Raw genomic sequence first — 20,305 nt, 5'->3', positions numbered from 1 at the left:
GGGACTACAGAAGTGGGCCACCATGCCTGAATATTTTTCTTATTTTTAAATAGAGACTGGGGTCTCCCTATGTTGCCCAGGCTGGTCTCAAACTTCTAGTCTCAAGTGATCCTACCACCTCAGCCACCCAAAGTGCTAGGATTACACGCATGAGCCACCATGCCTGGCCTTTTATTGTTTTTCATTTTTATTTATTTATTTTATTTTTTTATTATACTTTAAGTTCTAGGGTACGTGTGCACAACGTGCAGGTTTGTTACATATGTATACATGTGCCATGTTGGTGTGTTGCACCCATTAACTCGTCATTTACATTAGGTGTATCTCCTAATGCTATCCCTTCCCCCTCCCCCACCCCATGACAGGCCCCAGTGTGTGATATTCCCCTTCCTGTATCCAAGTGTTCTCATTGTTCAATTCCCACTTATGAGTGAGAACATGCAGTGTTTGATTTTTTGTCCCTGTGATACTTTGCTGAGAATGATGGTTTCCAGCTTCATCCATGTCCCTACAAAGGACATGAACTCATCCTTTTTTATGGCTGCATAGTATTCCATGGTGTATATGTGCCACATTTTCTTAATCCAGTCTATCATTGATGGACACTTGGGTTGGTTCCAAGTCTTTGCTATTGTGAATAGTGCCACAATAAACATACGTGTGCATGTGTCTTTATAGCAGCATGATTTATAATCCTTTGGGTATATACCCAGTAATGGGATGGCTGGGTCAAATGGTATTTCTAGTTCTAGATCCTTGAGGAATCGCCACACTATCTCCCACAATGATTGAACCAGTTTACAGTCCCACCAACAGTGGAAAAGTGTTCCTATTTCTCCACATCCTCTCCAGCACCTGTTGTTTCCTGATTTTTTAGTGATCGCCATTCTAACTGGTATGAGATGGTATCTCATTGTGGTTTTGATTTGTATTTCCCTAAAAATAAATAAATAAACTCTCCTGGAACTAATAAGTAAATTTAGCAAGGTTGGAGGATACAAAGCATTTTTTCATGTGTCTGTTGGCTGCATAAATGTCTTCTTTTGAGAAGTGTCTGTTCATATCCTTTGCCCACTTTTTGATGGGGTTGTTTTTTTCTTGTAAATTTGTTTAAGTTCTTTGTAGATTCTGGATATTAGCTCTATTGTTTTTTAAGAGTTCTTTGCATATTACAAACTTATCTGCCTTATATGTTGCAAATCTCAGTTTGTCATTTTCTTTGGATGTTTATTATGAATTTTTTCAATGTAATTGCAGTGTAATTTATATAATTTACATACAATAAAATGCATCCATTTAAAGTATATAATTCAGTGAGTTTTGATAAATGTATAACAACATTACCATGACCATAAGCAAGATATAGAATATTTCTGTCACCTCCAGAGGTTCTCTTGTGCCATTTTATATGAATCTAATTTCCATAACTTTAGGTTACTTTTTTCCTATTCTTGGATTTCATATAAATGAAATAATATAATACATGCTTTTCCACAAAGCATATTTTTGAGGCTCATCCATGCTGTTGTATCAGTAGTTTGTTCCTTTTTATTTTTGTATAGTTTTCCATTGTATGACTATCCCACAATTTGATTATCGATTCCCCTATTGATGAACAGGAGGTTTTTCAGTTTTGGTCTCATGAGTAAGGCTGATATGGACTTCTGAGTACAAATCCTTTTGTGGACATATGTTTTCATCTCTCTTGGGTAAATATCTAGAAGCAGAATTGCTATGTCATGCATAAATATGTATGTATACATATACACCTAAGCATATATATAATTTTATAAGACACTGGTGAACTCTTAAAACAAATGGTATCATTTTGTTCTCCCACCAACATTGATGAGCATTTCAGTTGCTCCAAAGCTCTATCAACATTTAGTACTATAGTATGTTTAATATTAGCCATTCTAGTGGACCTTTTTTTTTGGTATTTTCTTGTCAGTTTAATTTGTCTTCCCTGATGACTAATGTTGTTAAACATCTTTTTATGTGCTTATTGGGTATTTTTAGATCTTCTTTTGTTAGGTATCCTTTCAAATGTTTTGATCTTGTTTAAAAATTTTTTGTTTTCTTTTTTTTTAAGTTTCAAGATATTTTTATCTTTGGAAAATACAATCATGTATGTAGTACAGTCCCTAAAAATAAATAAATAAACTCTCCTGGAACTAATAAGTAAATTTAGCAAGGTTGGAGGATACAAGGCCAATGTACGAGAATCAATTGTTTTTCTATGTATCAGCAACAAAAAAATTGGAAAATAAAAAATGTTAAATGATTATTTATATCTTTAAAAATCTAAGCTACTTAGGGATAAATTTAAATAAAATATATCTAAGGCTTATACACTGAAAATGTATAAAATGCTACTGAGAGAAATTAAAATATATACATCAATAGAAGAATAAATCATGTCCATGTATTGAATTTAATATTGATAAGATATCCATTTCCCCTAAGTTCATCTGTAGATTTGACCAATCCCAATCGAAACCCCTTCAGGCTATTTTATAGAAATTGACAAGCTGACTTTAAAATTTATATTGAAGTAAAAAGCACCTAGAATTGCTAGAAAAAAGAAATTGAAAAAGAAGAACAGAGTTGGAACACTCATACTGATTTCAAGACTTAGAATAAAGCTATAGTAATTAAATAAATGTAGTACTAGGGAAAAAATAGACATATAGGTAAATGGAACAAAATAGACCTGCACATACACAACCAGTTGATTTTTGACCAAATAATCTTGATGTTATGTTTGTGTTCATGAGAGTATTCTTCATTTTAATATTGAAATCATGTTAACTTAGTGAGAGAATGCAGAAATAGTGGTATTAAAGCTAATGGCAAGCTAGCCCATTACAATCTAATAATCAGTGGCCCTGATTTACCAATGGGCAGAGAGAAAATGAACCACTTTTGCAAATCACAGAGATCCAATTTGTAAATTGGGAAATTGCCTTTCCCAGGGTACAAGTCTGTAGGTGGTCCCCAAAGAATTATTAACTATTCACAATAGTTCTTAGTAGTAATTGACTTATTTGAACAAACAATTGGTTCCCATATTTGCTTTAACCAGACTTAAATACTAAATATACTTCACTTCAAATATAGAAGACAGGTTAAAAGGGAGCACTGATCTTACTCTTGGGAAAGTGACATTAAAATGATTTGTGTCTTATTTCTCAAAGTAGCCATTTGCCATTGATTTTACCCATGAGGCAGGCATATAACACCAAAAGAAAGAACAAACAGTACCTTCTGAACTCAATTTTGTGATAGAAATGAGGGTCAGAAATAAAATTATGAGAACCTTTGGGGAACACAGCAATACAGGATGAGAGGGAGTTGGAGAAATGGCTTGCATGGTAATCCCTGCCCTCTCCGAGTAATGTCTCCCTCCACATTTCTTTTGTCTTTCAGAAGATTTTGCTTTCATTTATTTAAGGGTAGGATTCTTATATGTGGTGTTCACATGACTCAGTTGAAGTAATAGACAAGAACACTTTGCAAAGGTTGACATGCTTTATAAATTTAAGGTGTTATTATTGTGCTTCTGAAGGTATAATGAAGACTGAAAAAAGGTGATTATCTACTGAAAATCCTTTGGTGATAGTAGGACTTTAAAAAAATCTTCATTTCCCATCAAATAACCACTATGAACAGTTTGGTACAAATTTTTCCCATCACAGCTTATAAAACAAAAACCCTCATTACAGGGATATAATAAGGAGTTTCTTTTCCCCAGTTCTTTGGGTCTGGCCCAAGGACTGGGTCGGCAGCTGTTTTGCAAAAGCTGGCCACTCTCCTTCCCCCTTTCATAGTCTCTGCCCAATTGGCCAGCAAATTAGTAAGGCTTCATGTCATCCAGTGTTTTAGTAGGAAATTAACAAAGTAAAGTCTCATAAAAAATGTTTAGGAGTTGATGGTATGTAGAGTCACAGTTTAAGAACTCCATATTCCTTACAAGCAGAGTTTCTTCACTACTTCTAGCTTTCCCCACTGATCAGTTAAATGTGGCCTTGTGACCCCATGGCCTTGTTGTCTTCTTCTTTGTACTCTGCTGTCCCTGTTAAGGACATTGAAGGCCAACCGCTAATCTTACTTCCTGGTAAATAAATGGTGCACATGACCAGGATGAAATTCTAAATAGCTCAATGCTATGGAATCAAGTGCCAAGTTAATGTGAGAGTCCTTGGAGGAAGAAGAGGGAGTGAATAGCACAGGGGTTGACTTGGTTGACTAGAGGTTAAAATAATTGGCATCGCATGCTTCCTGCCCTTGTAAGGCATGGCATATTTAAAAACCAGTTGGCATTGTGGAACCTATCCCAGCTCTTTTACAAACTAGCCAAGTGGGCAGTGGTAGATTAGGTAGCTTCTGAATTGGGGGCTCCTTTCATTCATCATGGGGATAGTAATGTGTGTGTTGTACCTATCTCTTGGTGTTATTCTAAAAATTGTATGCGATAATAAATGTGATGAGGTTTTATAAAAATATAAAACACGAAGAATTCTTTTAAGGATTATACCTTTTGACCCAGTCACTCTGCAGAAGAAAAAAAAAGCCAAGTGTTTTCAAAAGCAGAGGTCAAAGCTAGAGGTTTACTTCTACTTGCTCAGTCCTTTACTCAACTCGTTCAGCATGTGTCTGTCAAGAGCTACAGACCCACTCTTCTCTCACCTTATAGGACCAAATGGTGATAAGAGAAGGTATGCACACTAGCTTCATATCCAAAACAACCCATTTGCCCTGCTTTAGAACCCGTCCCCGACTCTGGAAGACTCTCAGATTTCCCAGACTTGCGTTGGAGTTAACAGGATTCACCTGGAACAGAGGGTGTTGTCTACGAAGAGTTTGTGTACGTGTGTGTTGGAGGGGGAGCTTGTATCTTTGTGGTGGGGAAGGGATGCAGCAGGAGTGACTTGTGGGGGTCAGAAATTACCCAGGCAAAGTGACTCTGGGAAGACACAGGCAGAGCTTTGGGGAAGTTCTGCATTTCTCTCTCCACATTCATGAAGTTCGATATTGGCACTCGTAACTGACTACGAGCCAGGCTCCTGGGCCCACAACAGGTGAAAATAGTGGTATACTGATACATGCTTAACTGGCTTGGTAGGAGAAAGGGTAGTAAATAAAGCCCTGATTTACAGTGTTAGACAAGTTCTCTGGTGTAAATGCTCCCACCATGTCTGAGTTCAAGCTACCAGCGTGATGTCACTGAACATGGAGTTGGAAAGAGATGTGCAGTCACACACCATATACAATAGTCCCACCATACAAATCTCAGAGACAAATCTCTTCAAGTGCACTGATAAGAGAAAGTATAATAAAATAATTAGGCAGTGATGGGGTTTAAGTATTGATTACTTTTGTTTTCAATATAATATATTTAATTACTTGCCTCTATAATTTAATTTTTTAAAATGACAGTGTCTAACAACCATTTTGAAAAATTCCTGAAATTTTCATACTCAGCTCTCATGAACCACTACAGGCCTGCTTGAGCATAGCACTGGGTCCAAAGGAAAAGAAGAAAGTGCTGAGTGTGTGGGTGGAACATCTAACCTCTATGGATTTATAAGTCTCCTGCCTATTTCATTCTCTCCCCAGCACGATAAGTGCCCTAAAATAGGTCTAAGACAGAAAATAGGGCTTCTCTAACCAACAACTGCAACAACAACAACCAAACAAAAACAAAAAAACAAAAAACTTCTCCCTACTGGCATAAAAATTCCACTGTACTCATGGGCTAAACTATATCCATCTTGCGGATAGATATTGGAAGGATTATAGGAAGGGCGAGTTTTGAGGTATAAGAAAGATAAGAACTTAGCCAGGCATGGTGGATCATGCCTGTGATCCCAGCACTTTGAGAGGCCAAGGCAGCTGGATCACTTGAGGCCAGGAGTTCAAGACCAGCCTGGCCAACATGGCAAAACCCCATCTCTACTAAAAATATAAAACTTAGCCAGGTGTGGTGGTGCATGCCTGTAATCCCATCTACTTGGGAGGCCGAGGCAGGAGAATCACAAACCCAGGAGGCAGAGGTTGCAGTGAGCTGAGATCGTGAGTGAGACTGCCTCCAAAAAAAAAGAGGCTGAGTGCGGTGGCTCATGCCTGTAATCCCAGCACTTTGGGAGGCCGAGGTGGGCGGCTCATGAGGTCAGGAGATCGAGACCATCTTGGCTAACACGGTGAAACCCCATCTCTACTAACAATACAAAAAATTAGCCGGGCATGGTGGCGGGCGCCTGTAATCCCAGGTACTCAGGAGGCTGAGGCAGGAGAATGGCGTGAACCTGGGAGGTGGAGCTTGCAGTGAGCCGAGATCACGCCACTGCACTCTAGCCTGGGCAACAGGGCAAGACTCCGTCTCAAAAAAAAAAAAAAAAAAAAAGTAAGAGCTTGAATTATATCAGAATAGATAAGATATTATCATAGAAGGTTCTGGAAGCCAGCTGTGGCATTTGGATGCTCAGTGCTTAGATAGAGGAGAAGCAGAAGAAATGATGGAAACTCTCTGCACTTCACAATTGTGCCCTGGGCCAGTCCTGGCACAATTCTTGAAGAACAACATTTCTTCATGAGATTCTTTTGATAAAGATTAAACAACAACAACAACAAAACAACCTTCTGTGGTCATGCAAACACATCATCTAAAATAGGTCTCCCAGAATTCAGGCCACCGGGTCATTTTCAGTACCATAATGAGATACAAAATGAGAAGGGCCTGCGGTCTAGGCATTACTAAATCCTGCCCCAGTGAGTACACACACAGAGGAAAATGACCAAATGTCATTTCGATCCATTTTCAACCCAATATACTTCTCCTTGAGTGGAAGCAGAGTTAGAAATTTCGTTCTAAAAATAACATTGTGATCTCTGGCCCGGAATAATCATGCCTATCTAAGGCCAGGCTAAAGCATGTGCATGTGTGCAAGTGTGTGTAGGGTAGGATGAGAGAATGTACACTCCCTTGTGTGTATATGCAACAGTCATTTTCTTTTCTATTTTTATATATTTTTCTAGGCAGCAGATGCAACTCTGGAGAAGAGGGCAGGAAAAGAGCCTGCGCTGCTGAGCACTTACCAGGACTTGTCAGGGCCCGGGCACCCTGCGAAGCACCTCATGTTGGTTATCTCACACTAAGCTTGCAAACCTCTCAGGTAGGCAACTTTGTCACACAGAGAGGCTGAGTAACAAGCCCAAAGTCAAACAGCCAGGAAGAGACAGAACTGTATTAAACTTATCTACTGGACCCCAAAGACTACTGTCTTCCCTACACTACTATCACATCCTTCCCTATCTGGACTGGAGTTGGCCACAGAAGTTGATCATCTCCATTCCTGTATACCCGGCACCACATTGGTCCCTAGCACAAAGTAGGGTCCACAAATATTTGTTGGATGTAGTGATTTCAAAACAAAGATTTAACCTCTGAAAGTTTGCCTGGCTTCATATGAATTGGGAAGAGACTCCACAACTCTCCTAGATCCAGTGACATGGCTCTAAGCGCCAAGACATTAAACCAGGTCATGGCAGGCTCTAATTCCTGTATTGCATTAACAGTTATTGGTGTATTCATAAGTGTGGCCCTGCTTGTCAACACTCCTCAGCATTCTTTGAAGTCAGATGCCTCTTAATGATAAAGATGCATTGGGTTGTACACCAGACCATGTCTATTTTTGGCTTTGGGGCACAGGGGTGCTTAACACTTTGAGAAAAACCCAATAGAGGAATAGCTAGATTTACAAAAAAAAAGAATCTGTTGGGGAGTGTTTGCGTTACAAAATTATTTACCACAGGGTTTGTTTAAATAGTTCCAAGTTTCGATTGTGTATAGAATATGCATCAACACACCCTGGCCAATGTGCACAGCACTTTCCAGGGCACGTCGATGCTGAGGGCACGGTGGAGTCTTTCCACACCTGCCCCTTCCTGTGCAAGGGGGCACGCGGCTCCTCCCTCCTGCATCCTCCTTTCTCCTCTCCAGGAAGAGAAATGTCCCCTCAGTGTATGCTCAGGAAGTCTGGGGAAGAGACAAGCTGGCTGCTCCTGAGCAGGAAAATTTGAGTGGAAAAATAGAGACTTGGGGAAATCGAGGGGATGAGTAGAATGGATTGTGACATTTGCTAGGAATGTCACCTCAAACCCAGAAAACACCCAGCCCAGGGAGTGAGGCCCACCCTGTGGGACTGTGTGCCCAGGACTCCCGGGGCGTCTTGAGGGAGAAACACAGTCCCCACAGCACAGAGCCCCCACCCATTTACACTAGTTGGCTTCCACCACACAAGGGGGTAACATGAGCCAAATGTTTGATGATGAGGAAGTGAAGTGGAATGTGAGAATCCTCACTGCTGACGTCAAGCTAGCCTTTCATTTTATTTATACCCATGACACTGTGACACAGGATCTAATTTTCCATTGTATTTTTTCCTCTGTTGGGAACCAAGTGAAGACAAGTAATTTTGTGCCTGAGCCTGGAAAACAGTATTTTAAATTTGAAGACAGGGATGATATAAGAGTCTATATCTATCTTCCTTCTGCCCCTCTTCCCTCAAATTACTAAATTAACTGTGGAACAGAGCAAAGGAGTAACACTCCGACAGGGCGTGGCAGCCTGAGAAGTCAGAGCTGGAAGCATCCAGTTACCCGCTCTTCACTTGTGTCAGGCTGTTCCTTCCGGGCACGGGGGCTGGAGGGAGGCCAGGGAGCAGCGAGCCTGCACGGCAGCCCTGGCACAGAGCCCCGGCTGCCGTCTGGGGATGAAACTGGGCTCTGGCACCAGGAGCGTGGTTCCAGCTCCCTGACCCAGAACTGCCTGTGCAGGGGCCGCTCTGCCACTTGTGCCCTGGTGGGACCCGACTCCTCCTGCCCCTCTGAGGCAGGGCAGATTCAGGAACAGAGCTGGATCTGGATGGAATGGCAAGTCAGGGATGTTGGGGTGAAGGCAAGTCATATCCCTTCTGCAGAAGCAGCCTTTAGGGATGTGCCTGTGATGGGGAAGAGAATGATGTGTGTGTTCAGCAAGTGACAGAGTGGGCTTTACCGCAGCTCCTTCCTTTGCTGGCAGACTAGTGGCCTCAGCTCCATCAACAGCCTCCCTCCATTACTCCCCATGGCTTCAGGTCCAGACACAGCCTTTCTAACGTGGGTCCCTCCTCCCACTCTGAAATGGAAGCTCCACCTGGCCCCTGCAGACCTGCCATGATTTCAGTAGGGCCTCTTTTCACCAGGTTTGCAATCATGTTTTTCAGCCTCTAACTCCAGAGAAATCTTGACTTCCTTGTACTTAGTTCAGAAGACATTTGTCGTTCAGGATTCTGATGCAGAGGTCTGATAAGAGAGGCCTCGGGCCTTCCAAGTTAGTAAAACCGACAGTCTGGAGATTCAAAAAATCCCAGAAACACAAGGACAGCCACACCCTGAGAGTTGGCACAGTGCCAGCTCCTGTCACTTGAAATCTTCCAGGATATTTAGACATGGGTGTCAGTAAGTTTTCACTACATTTACCTTGGTGGTTGTGTTTGGGTTTTTTTTGCTTGCTTTTGTAAACAAAGGGTTTCCCATAGCACCAACACAGTCAGACCTGTGTTTTATTGATAAGATGAGACAGCATAATGGCATAGTTCAGCTTCGAGAGGTGGGGGCTAGGAAGCCCCTCTGTGGAGGTACACATAAAGCCTAGAATGGTGCTTCTCACATTTTAATGTACATCACAATCACCTGGAGGTTTGTTAAAACACAGGTTTCAAGGGCTCACTCCCAGCGTCTGAGGTGGACCCCAAATATTTGTGTTTCCAAGTTCCAGGTGACACTGAGGCTGCTATTTGGAGACCACACTTTGAGAACTACTGGCCTAAAGAGCAAATAGGAAGTAGCCATGGAAAGAGAGTGGGAGAGGAGGTCAGAGTAGGCAGCAGCAGAAGCATGTGCAAATACCCGAGCTGAGAAGGAGTTTGGTGGCCGCAGGGAATGGAAAGGTCTGCGTGTCTGGAAGACAGCGGATTGGCAGCCGTGTGGCTTGAGGTAATCTGAGAGATACACCTGACCCTCATCGCCATCCTGAAAATCACTCCAACGAAGCCACCTCCAGTTGTAGTGTGTCGAAGAAGAATAGTTCCACTGAGCCCCGGAGGTGTGCTACTGCAGCATGGGCTAATCAAACTGTGCCGACCCTGTGGATAGTGTGAGTGCTGAAAGGGATTAGGTAGGCAAAGGGCTGAGCGCAGAGTAAATGCTCAGTGCACTGTAGTTTTCTCTCCTCCCTGACTTGAAACACGGCTCTATCTCAAGTTCCCTGTTTTAGCTATATGAAGACATGTTCCTGAATTGGTGCTGAGGTGCTATCCTGCACCTGCAAGCAAAAAGGGTTAATGTGGAGGTCACCTCTGAGACCTGAACTGGGGTCCTGTTGAGTAGATGGCTATAGCTAAGAAATCTGGATGCCACTTCCTAAGAGCAGTTTTGGACATGTATGTGTTTTCCTCCATCATACCCAACTGATAAATGTCTCAGGTTTTTAAACCAAAGGAAGCATGGATTAGGTTTTTGGAGCCAGAGTGCACAGTTGGCATTAGATCAATTCCTTTCAGACTGCATTTATTGAGTGCTTACTCTGTGCCAGGTACAATGTTAAGTTTGGGAAGACAAAAGTGAACAAGACTGGGTCCCTTCTCTTAAGGAGCTGATGGTCTCACTGTGAGCTTGACACATAATTAACCACAGAGCAGTGGGATAAAAGCCACAACAAAAATCTACATAGAGGGCAAGAAAAACTCGGGAGAGGGAGCCGTTCTGCCTGGGGATGTCAGAGAAGGTCACAGATAGAAAGTGACATCTGAGCCAAGCCTGGAAAGGAAACTTCTAGAGAATAAGCAGGACTGAGGATAAATGAACACATCTCCTTTAAGAACTTTCTTGTTATTGTTTTAAGCTCTGAACTAAATCATCGTTATGAGTTTCTAGGAGATACATGGCCACATGGTGTTAAATTTGATTTAAAATATTGCATAAGCTGATATATATAGAAACACATATGGAAACAATCTGAAAATATTTCTCCTCAAATATAGTGCCATTTGCTTTTACGAATTTGCTATTTCTAGATAAATATGTGAAATATGGTTTGGTCTTCTGAGACTCAGAAGAAATTATATCACTGTCCCAAGAAAAAATAACTTTGGTTGCTAATTCACTCATTCATTTATTTAGTCAGTCAACAAACATTTAGTTAGGAATTTCAATTTTTGAAGCACTGTAATAGTCCATCAGGGTAAACAAAAAGATGTAAGACATTGTCTTGACTTCAGGACTCTTCAAAGCTTGGGAGTGAGAAAAATACCTGAACACAAATAATTCTAACACAAATCAGAAGTCTATGATATGGGTGAGTACAAACAAAATGCTCCAAGTATCTAGAGGAAAACAAGCTATTTTCTGATTGAAATAATGGGAGAAAGCTTGGTCATTTATGAAGGAGAATTCATTTGCATAGGCCTTGTAGCGTGGAAAGGGATTGGACTTAACAGAAACAAGCGTTGGGGAGGTATTCCAGGCAGATGGAAGTTTGTGAACAAAACAGGTGGGAAACTTGAGGTCACTTGGAAATGGCACTTTGTCCTATTTAGGGGTATGACTTGGGGAAAGAACTGAAATAGATGGATGTCAGTCTCACAGCATAGTTTGAACTTCATTCCACTGGCTGTGGCTTCTCAGAATTTGAAATGCCAAGCATGTGTCACTTGGTTCCTTGTACACTTGTTTCAGTTGGCACCTCAGGCTTGACCTTAATCCTGGCATAATTCTGTCTGGGCCAAGGAAAATTTTAAAAAATATCAGTCTGTGTATGCTGGGAGTAGTAAAATCACGATGCGGCTCTAAAGCCACAGATTGGAAGTTGACCCTTTTCTTCAGGAATTTATGATTCCACATCTGGAGGTTGCAAGAGATAGGTTTTGTGTCCAAGTCCCTTCAGACAACAGGTGAGGGCTTATTTACACAGGTGTGGGCAGGGTTAAAAAATGGTGCAGTGTCTGTGGACTTGTGAGAGCCAGGAAGCCGTTTCCACTCCCTAGGCAGGTGGTAATGGGGCAGGGGATGAAGACGACATTGGAACTTGGAAAGACTTCTGGGTTGCCATGGAGGGATGCAGCTCCAGCCCCTGCTTGCCATCCTGTGCTCGTGCCTTTCATTGACTGAACCTGACTGACTGGAAGCCAGAGGGCCAGGGACCCACTGATGAATTCCCCACAGGTCAGACTCCTAGGGCACAGGACGAGGGAGGAAGGATGGAGGTGATCTGGAGGGGCAGACAGAGCCTCTCCAGCACAATCCTTTCTAGCTTTAATATTTCTATAATGCCAAAACAACCCGAACTACAGTCAGCCTTCGTTTGACAAGTGTGTCCTAAACACCCAACTTGTTCTCAGCAATTTATTTATTAAAAAAAGAAAGGGAATCGATTGGATGGATAGATGAATGCGTGGATGGTGAAGGAGCCTCTGACTGAGAAAATTCACAAGATAATAACTCAACTAGATTGCAAGCTTGGCGAACCCAGGGACTGGACTGGGTTTGTTCATTGTTGACTCCTCACTGGCCAGCACTGAGCCTGAACCTTAGTAGACCCATAATAAACATTTGTCTGAATAACTTGACTGATGAAACATCAAGAGCACCAAACAACATAAAATATGCAATTGGGAGTCTTGGGACAGGAGAAGGCAAAGTTAGGGTAAGGAGCTAACGTTCTTGGACCTAGGAGAAGCATACAGTGACGGTGTTTGTTATTCTGCTTCTAGTAACTTTTACACCAAAGCTTCTAAGCACTTCTCAGGAAACAAAGAACATTTGATGTTGATGGAGAGATAAAGGATAGTCTGTCCCTCAATCATAACTAGTCACTTAAAAGAGCAACATTGTAACACATCCCAACCTCAATTAATTCATCCATTTATTTATCCAGTGAAAATTTATTGAGTGCTGATTTTGTGTTTGGAAATTCAGAAATAAGACATAAACAGGCTCAGCCCTCAAGGAGCTTAGTCTGGTCGGAACTAAAGATAAGACATTAGGAAATACCAGTACCAGTGCTGACTGCGGGGAGCACAGGCTGCTGTGGGAGCAACAGGAAACCTGGGACAGGCAGTGGGTGTCGGAGTAGGTAAGTTGAGCATGGAAGGACTTTCCCACTTCTTTACTTGTTTCTGGCTTCCATCCCTCCACCAGCCATTCACCCCTCCACCATCATCACCCAAAAAGTATGTAAGCAAATGGTTTGTAATGCACATTTCTTTGATTTGGATGCATGTTACACCAGAGTGCCATAACCCAGCCAATAAACACATATGTAGGTTAGAGTCTCATCAGCTAATCAGTGAATGCATGTAGAGGTGGTCCCATCAGCCAATCAGTGAACACACGGAGGGTATGCTCCTTCCTCCAGAGTTTTCGGCAGAGAAAGAGAACGAGAGGTCAGGAAAGCAAAAGTGGGTGTCTGGGTTGGAAGGAGGAGACAACAGGTACAGGAATAGAGGCTGGAGATCCTGTAGACAAATCTGACTGCAGAATATTTTGGAGGATTAGTACTATTTATCTTCAACTCTTTGCAAACAAATGGAAAGTACGTGAGGAGGTTTATTTGTGCTTGTTTGGTTTTTTTGGCCTCTAGCAACAGTTGGGTACAAGATCTCAGAAAGTTACTGATCTGCATGGTCTATATTAACACTGATTCATCTGACTTATGAAGGTGGTTATTGGCTGATTTTTAAATATTGGCAATTTTGTTACAAAATTGCTTCATTCTCAGAGGTTTTGTTAATTAGGATATTCATGTATTTAACTTGAGTATTATGACTAGTAATGGGGGGAAAAAGCAATTTGGGGAGAAGAAACAGAGGGGAAGATAGAGAATAGCATGTGAGTCAAGATGGAAGGGCAAATATTTCCTAATTTATCTATATTGCCCTCTTTTTTAATGTAAAGCCTACTAGAGTTGTGAAAATTTGCTGAAAATACATTTTAACTGTTAGTTACATTTGGGAAATTGAAGTGCTTTTTAATTTACTCCCTTTCTCCCCCCATCTCATTTTTCAAAGGTAAGAAAAATGCTTCTAGCTCTAGAAAGTGTAGCAGAGTTAAGTGTATATGTGTTTGTGGGGGTAGGGTGGGTGGCGTGCATTTTATTTTCTATGAGAACATTACTTCTGTTAGGGAATAACTCTCCATTTTGCAGTCTTTAAGGCATTTTGACTTTTGATGAATTTCTTTACTATTAGCACACTCTGTCCTTGGCCTGGAAGAAGTTATGCTGGGACCAACCACTGGCCTGAGAGCTGATTCTCTTACCTTCCGGCCATCTGCTTAAGTCTCCTTTGTCCTACTCTCTGTTTAGCCCTTGAAGGTCAGTAGTCTGTTTTGAAGCTTGGTCTGTAGGTCTCCGTCTCAGAGCTTCCTCTCTTACCTATATATTGATGCTGCATGAATTTTTAACTGTCACCCAAATACTTCCCTTCACTTGTAGACCTGTGTTTCTTCCTACCTATTAGGTATCCTTCCTGGGTGTCAACACACTCACAACTTCTCCCCATCAGTGTTTGTTCTTGCCCACCCTGTTTTTATGGGAGGTAGCGGCATCCCCACTCACAGCCACTGAGTCACCCACTCACATTCATGTATGTGATCCCTTACCAAGTCCTACCGTACCCCTGAATACCTTTCCTATTCTTTCCTTTTTTTTCCATCCTCAAAGCCACTGCTCTCATCAGCTCTTTCTGGATTATTATTGTTATTATCTCTCTCTCCTCCACTGGTCTTCACTATATGCTTCCCTCAACCACCAGGTTTTTATTTATACTGCACACATCTCCATGTCTATTCCTTGTGTCAAATCTTTCAGGAGCTCTCCGTTTTCTAGCTCTTCATATCAGTGAACAAGTCATTGAAACAGCTTCATTCTCACTGAGCAGGTTTTCCTCCTATCGCATGGGCCTCAGCTCCCTGGGCTCTGCTGGTATCTCCTCTGCTGCATGACCTTGAAGAGTTGGCAGGCCCAAAGTATGGTTCTCCACCCTCTTCTCCTTTCTGATGGCACCCCTCCTCCCCGCCACCTTAGGTGACCCCATCCAGCCCCACAGCTCACAGTAGCATCTATATACTAATGATTCCCAAATTTATGGCTCTAGCCCTGACCTGTCTACTGAGCTCAGACACATAGATCCAGCTGCCTCTTTGACATCTTCACTCTAATAGAGATTCTTATTTCACAAGGCCAAGGCAGAACTCTTGATTTCCCACCCATTCTTTTTCTGATCCTGTCCCATGTCTCAGAGAATGGTGCTACTGCCCACCCATTAGCTCAGGTCAAAAACCTAGAGGTTATCTTGTTTTTTCCTTCTCCGTACTCCACTCCCCACATCCAACCCATCACAGGTCCTGTCAACCTTGCATTCAAAATTCATGCATCCTGAACCTGACCCTTTCTATCTATCTCCACTGCCTTCTCCCTAGTAACCCCCATCTCTCATGTGGATGGCTCTGACATCTTCCTGCCCTAGCAGCTTCCACCCTTCATCCCTAGAATTGATTCTCCACACAGGGACCAGAGGAATTTTCAAAAAGCAAATTATGTTGTGTTTCTTCTCTGCTTAAAATTCTCCCAAGGCCTCCTCCCTGGCCTGGACTCTTGTCGCTTCCTTGAACTCACCAAGCTTTTTCCTGCCTTAAGGATTTTGCATTTGCAATTCCCTTCCCTAGAATCCTATTCTCCCCAGATATTTGCATTTCCAGCTCCTTTGGGATAATTCACGTGCCAGTTTAAATGTCCCCTCCCAGGGAAGCCTTCTCTGGCTTTCCAAACTAAAGTGGACTCTACCTCAGCTTCTCTCTATTACAGTAAGTTGTTTTATTATCTTCAGATCATGATACAATGATCATTTTCTTTTCTTGCTAATTGTCTCTCTTCCTCCACTAGAATGTAAGCATCATGACAAGTGTGGATTCATCTTACAAATTTATCTTACAGATCTATCCTCAGCACCTAAAATAATTCTTGGCATATAGTAGTTGCTCAAAAATATTTGTTGAGTCAATGAATGAATATATAATTGCATAAATTTGCCTCTGTGATAAAATACCTCACCACTGATTTATATATATGCATGTATATAAATGTGTGTATCTATATATATAGATACACACATACCTATATATGTTAGCTTGTTAGCGTCATCAACCTCTTCAATCTTTGAAGAAGAAAAACTGAAAACCTGTTCAAGAGAACCTAAATGGTGCATCCCATTTGTTTTAACCTCATCAGTGAAACCAGAATGGGGTTATCAGTAGATAACTGCTGCTCTTGCAGTCCTGAATGGTTGGGCTTCTATTTGTTTCCTCTTAGAAAACTATTTTCTTCTTTTCCCATATCTTTGCTTGTTGAGTTATACATTGGAAGCAGGTAGATTCCACTGCACATCCAGGGTGACCAGAAACCAACTAGCCACCAGTCACGTGAAAGCCACCTCACTCCCACTCGTATTCCAAACAACTAGACGTGCAGCACCATAGGCAAAGCTGTGAATGGGGTGAAGTTGCTTTTGCTGCCCTTTTCCATCACCCCAGCACTGTCTACCCTTCCCAAGGAAGCAGTGTAGGAAGAAGAGAGTGATCAACAGAGTCTTATGAAGGTTTTAAAGGCACAAAGAGTTACTGCAAAATAGAAACATTTACAGTTTTTAAACTTAAGGATAGAGCAATGCCGAAGCAATTAAAAAAAAACATTTTAAGGACATTTCAAGCCCTGTCAAATGTGGGTGGAGGAGATATTCATGGGCATGAGCAGGAGGAGGGTGGATTCTTTGGCACATCTCAGTTGGATGATGTCATATTGGCTACTACCTACTCGCCTGGGTTGGTCCAGAGGGAGAGGACAGGGGCCCACACTGAGCCTCTTTCCCTCCTGGTGGTAGGGGTGCAAAGGGACGGACAGAGAGCAGTGACGCAGTAATGGAAGCGGTGGCTGGTTGATATGGAGAACAAGGGAGAAGAACAGATGGCCATGGTTTGAATTTGGAGAGTTGCTAGTAGCATGAACCACTAGGAATCAGATTTGGTAGGGAGATGATGCTTTATGGTTCAGAAGCTTTCATTGTGTGATATTGATGGAACTCATACTTGGAGTTATCCAGGAGGCCATGGGGATCGTGAGAGCAGAGCTTCAGTGTGCAATTTTAGATACCCCAGCCCCACCCCCAGCTAGACTTGGAATTCTGTGCCTTGGTTTCTTTTCTCTTTTCCTTCTTTTCTTCCTTCCCTTTGCTTCAGTTCCCTTTCCTTCTCTTTCTTCCTCCTGTCCCTTCTTTTTCTTTCTTCTTCCTCTTTCTCTCTCCCTTCTTGTTTCCTCTTTTAAAATCTTCTACCACTCCATAGTCTCTTCAAGGTGCATGGTAGGTGATAAATATCCAGCGGGTTAAGTGTTGGGCTCTGTTTCGCTGTATGATAGCAGGAGTGGAGGAAAAAAAACCATGTTTAAACATGAGGCATCCAAAGACACTTAAAACCTAACAAATACGGTATCTCCCCCTTATTCACAAGGGATATGTTCCAGGACTCCCAGTGGCTGCCTGGAACCACAGATAGTACTGAACCCTGTGTACACTATGTTTTTTTGCTATACGTACATACCTATGATAAAGTTTAATTTGTAAATTAGGCACGGTAAGAGAGTGACAATATAACAAATAACAAAATAAAACAATTATAACAATAGACTGTAATAAAAATTACGTGAATGTGGTCTCTAGCTCTCAAAATATCTTAGCGTACTGTAGGTCTTAGCAACCTCAACATACAATTTTTTTTTATTGCCTTATTAAGTCAAGAACTTTTACCTTTTCACTTAAAGGAAGTGCATTACAGCTTCTCTTTGGTATATAGAATGGCCAGCATCACTGCTCTTGCACTTTGGGGCCATTATTAAATAAAATAAGGGTGCCTTGAACACCAGCACTGGAATGCCACAACAGGAAAACTGATAGTCAAGGTGTCCACTCAGTGACTCACAGGGATGTGGTGGAGGTAGGGGATATAGCATGGAGACACTGGACAAAGGGACGATTCCTATTCTGGGCAGGATGGAAGCAGGACACCTCTAGATGTTATCAGAATGGCATGCAATTTACAACTTATCAATGGTTTGTTCTGGAATTTTTCTATTTAATCTTTTTGGACCACTGTTGACTGTGGGTCACTGAACTGCAGAAACTTAAACTGTGGATAAGTGGGGACTACTGTATGTGCAAACCATCAGAACTCAGGCTAGTGGTTTGAAGATACTGTCAATTTTTATGCAATATCTCGGGAAAAAATAGACAAACTCCCAGTTGCCACAGACATGTACTAAGCAGACATCCTCCTAGTACTTCTTAACTGGCTCTTCTGGAAAATCCTCACTCTCTTGGGAGTGAATAGTATGGCTTTCCTTTTTCTTTTATACATAGTGAGAAGAGGAATTCAGAGGATTTGGTGCCTTTATCCTTCCTCATCATCTCTTTGTTGTTGTTTTTGTCTTTTTTGTTTTCCTTTTAACTTACTTATTTTTCTTTCAGAAAACATTTATTTTTAACCTGGGTCAGTGTACCCTGAGTTTTTCAAACTGTCCTTTAACCTGTTGGGTTGTTTTTGCATCAGACTTTATTAAAGTTTTTCTTTTGCCTTGCTTTACCTTCCACAAATCTCAACCTGCACTTGATGCTTTACTTTCTGATTTCTTTGCTGTTCTGCTTTTCCTTGTCTACCCAGGCCTAAAAATACTATGATGTGAAAGAATGATAGATCATGCCGTTAATTTAAATCACCTTGGCCCTTCTACCTAACCCCCCTTTGCCTCACTTTTCTTTCTGTGGAAGGACAAAGTATATTCGTTTGCTATTGCTACATAACAAAGTACAAATTCAGTGGTTTACAACAACACTTATTTATTATTTCACAGTTTCTGTGGGTCAGAGCCTGGGCATGTCTTTACTAGATCCTCTGTTTTAGGATTACTCTGAAAGCGGCAATCAATATCTCAGCCGGAGCTGCAGTTGCATCTCAAGGCTCAGTTAGGGAAAGGTTCACTTTCAGGCTCTCCTGATTGTTGGCAGAATTTACCTCCTTTCAGTTTGTTGGACCCAGGACCCTTGAACAAAGGCACCCTCAGTTCCCTGCCAGGTGGGCCTCCCCAATATGTCTGCATGCTTTATCAAAGCCAGCAAGAGAAAGCCTCTGCTAGCAAAACTGTATAACCTAATCTATGAAGTGACATTTGGTCCCCTTTGCCATTGTTCCATAGGTGGGCAGCAAGTCAAGTCACAAGTTCTACCCATACTCAAGGGGAGGGGGACAACACAAGGGCATGGACACCAGGTGATGGGGATCATTGGGAGTCATCTTAAAGTTTGTCCACACATGGAGGAATGCTTTTGTGAAAAAATGCTTGGGTTCCTAGAAGAAGGTGGTGAAGGCCATGTTCATACTGAATTCCTGCCTTTTTGTAGGCCTTTATGGCTAATGTTAAAAATAATAATTTTTCCTCTTGTTTTATTTCTAAAAATGACTTGATTTTCTTTTCTGCCATTAGAAATCTCATCTAATGAGACTTTCTCTCTGGATGAGAAAGTCAGCAGGAACAGATTGTTGTTGGTCTTGGTTTTGGCTGGGCTGATTCAGCACTGTGGGCAGCCGACAAGGGAAAGGCCTTGCAAATGCTCTGGAGGCCTCTGTTCGGAATCCCTCCACCCCAGAGGAGCCAGGTATGGGCCAGGTGTGATAATGGCCTCAAGCAAGATGCCAGGACCATTTAAGGCTGAGGCATTTAATTAGGTACAATGTATTACTTCCTGAAAGTGTATGAAAGCTTCATAGTATCTGCTTGGACATTTAGTGATACCAGCTACCTACACAGATTGGAGGGGAGCTGGGTGGGGGGCAGCTCTAGAAGCTTAGCTGCACCTTTGGTTTGATCCGTGTTTGACTCATGTTTGTAAATTGTCCCTACAATTAAGGCTGAGGGATAATTTCAGCCCCTAATAGATTTTTTTTCAAGGTTTTTTCTCCTTATGTTGCTCAGGCTGGTCTTGAATTCCTGGCCTGAAGAGATCCTCCCGCCTTGGCCTTTCAAAGTGTGAGGATTACAGGCCTGAGCCACCGCACCCAGGAGATGTTATTTTCATATTCATTCTTTTACTTGGAGGAAAAACTGTCTTTCTTACATGTGATGTGAGATATATATATACACACACACATATACACACACACA

The 20,305-nt window shown here is 41.9% G+C and overlaps 1 protein-coding gene across 2 annotated transcripts in view; it reads left to right on the top strand.

The window, feature by feature from the left end:
* Window positions 1–20,305, top strand: part of PDE8B (phosphodiesterase 8B) — a 344,936-nt gene that overhangs the window by 81,189 nt on the left and 243,442 nt on the right. For both annotated transcript variants that reach the window (XM_050795661.1, XM_050795657.1), the window contains exon 2: window positions 7,039–7,175. The gene's annotated coding sequence lies outside the window, so the exon portion shown is untranslated. The remainder of the gene's footprint in view (window positions 1–7,038; window positions 7,176–20,305) is intronic.

Source organism: Macaca thibetana, chromosome 6 (genome assembly GCF_024542745.1).
Source record: "Macaca thibetana thibetana isolate TM-01 chromosome 6, ASM2454274v1, whole genome shotgun sequence".
NCBI lineage: Eukaryota > Metazoa > Chordata > Mammalia > Primates > Cercopithecidae > Macaca > Macaca thibetana.
This window is presented reverse-complemented; position numbering and strand designations above follow the sequence as displayed.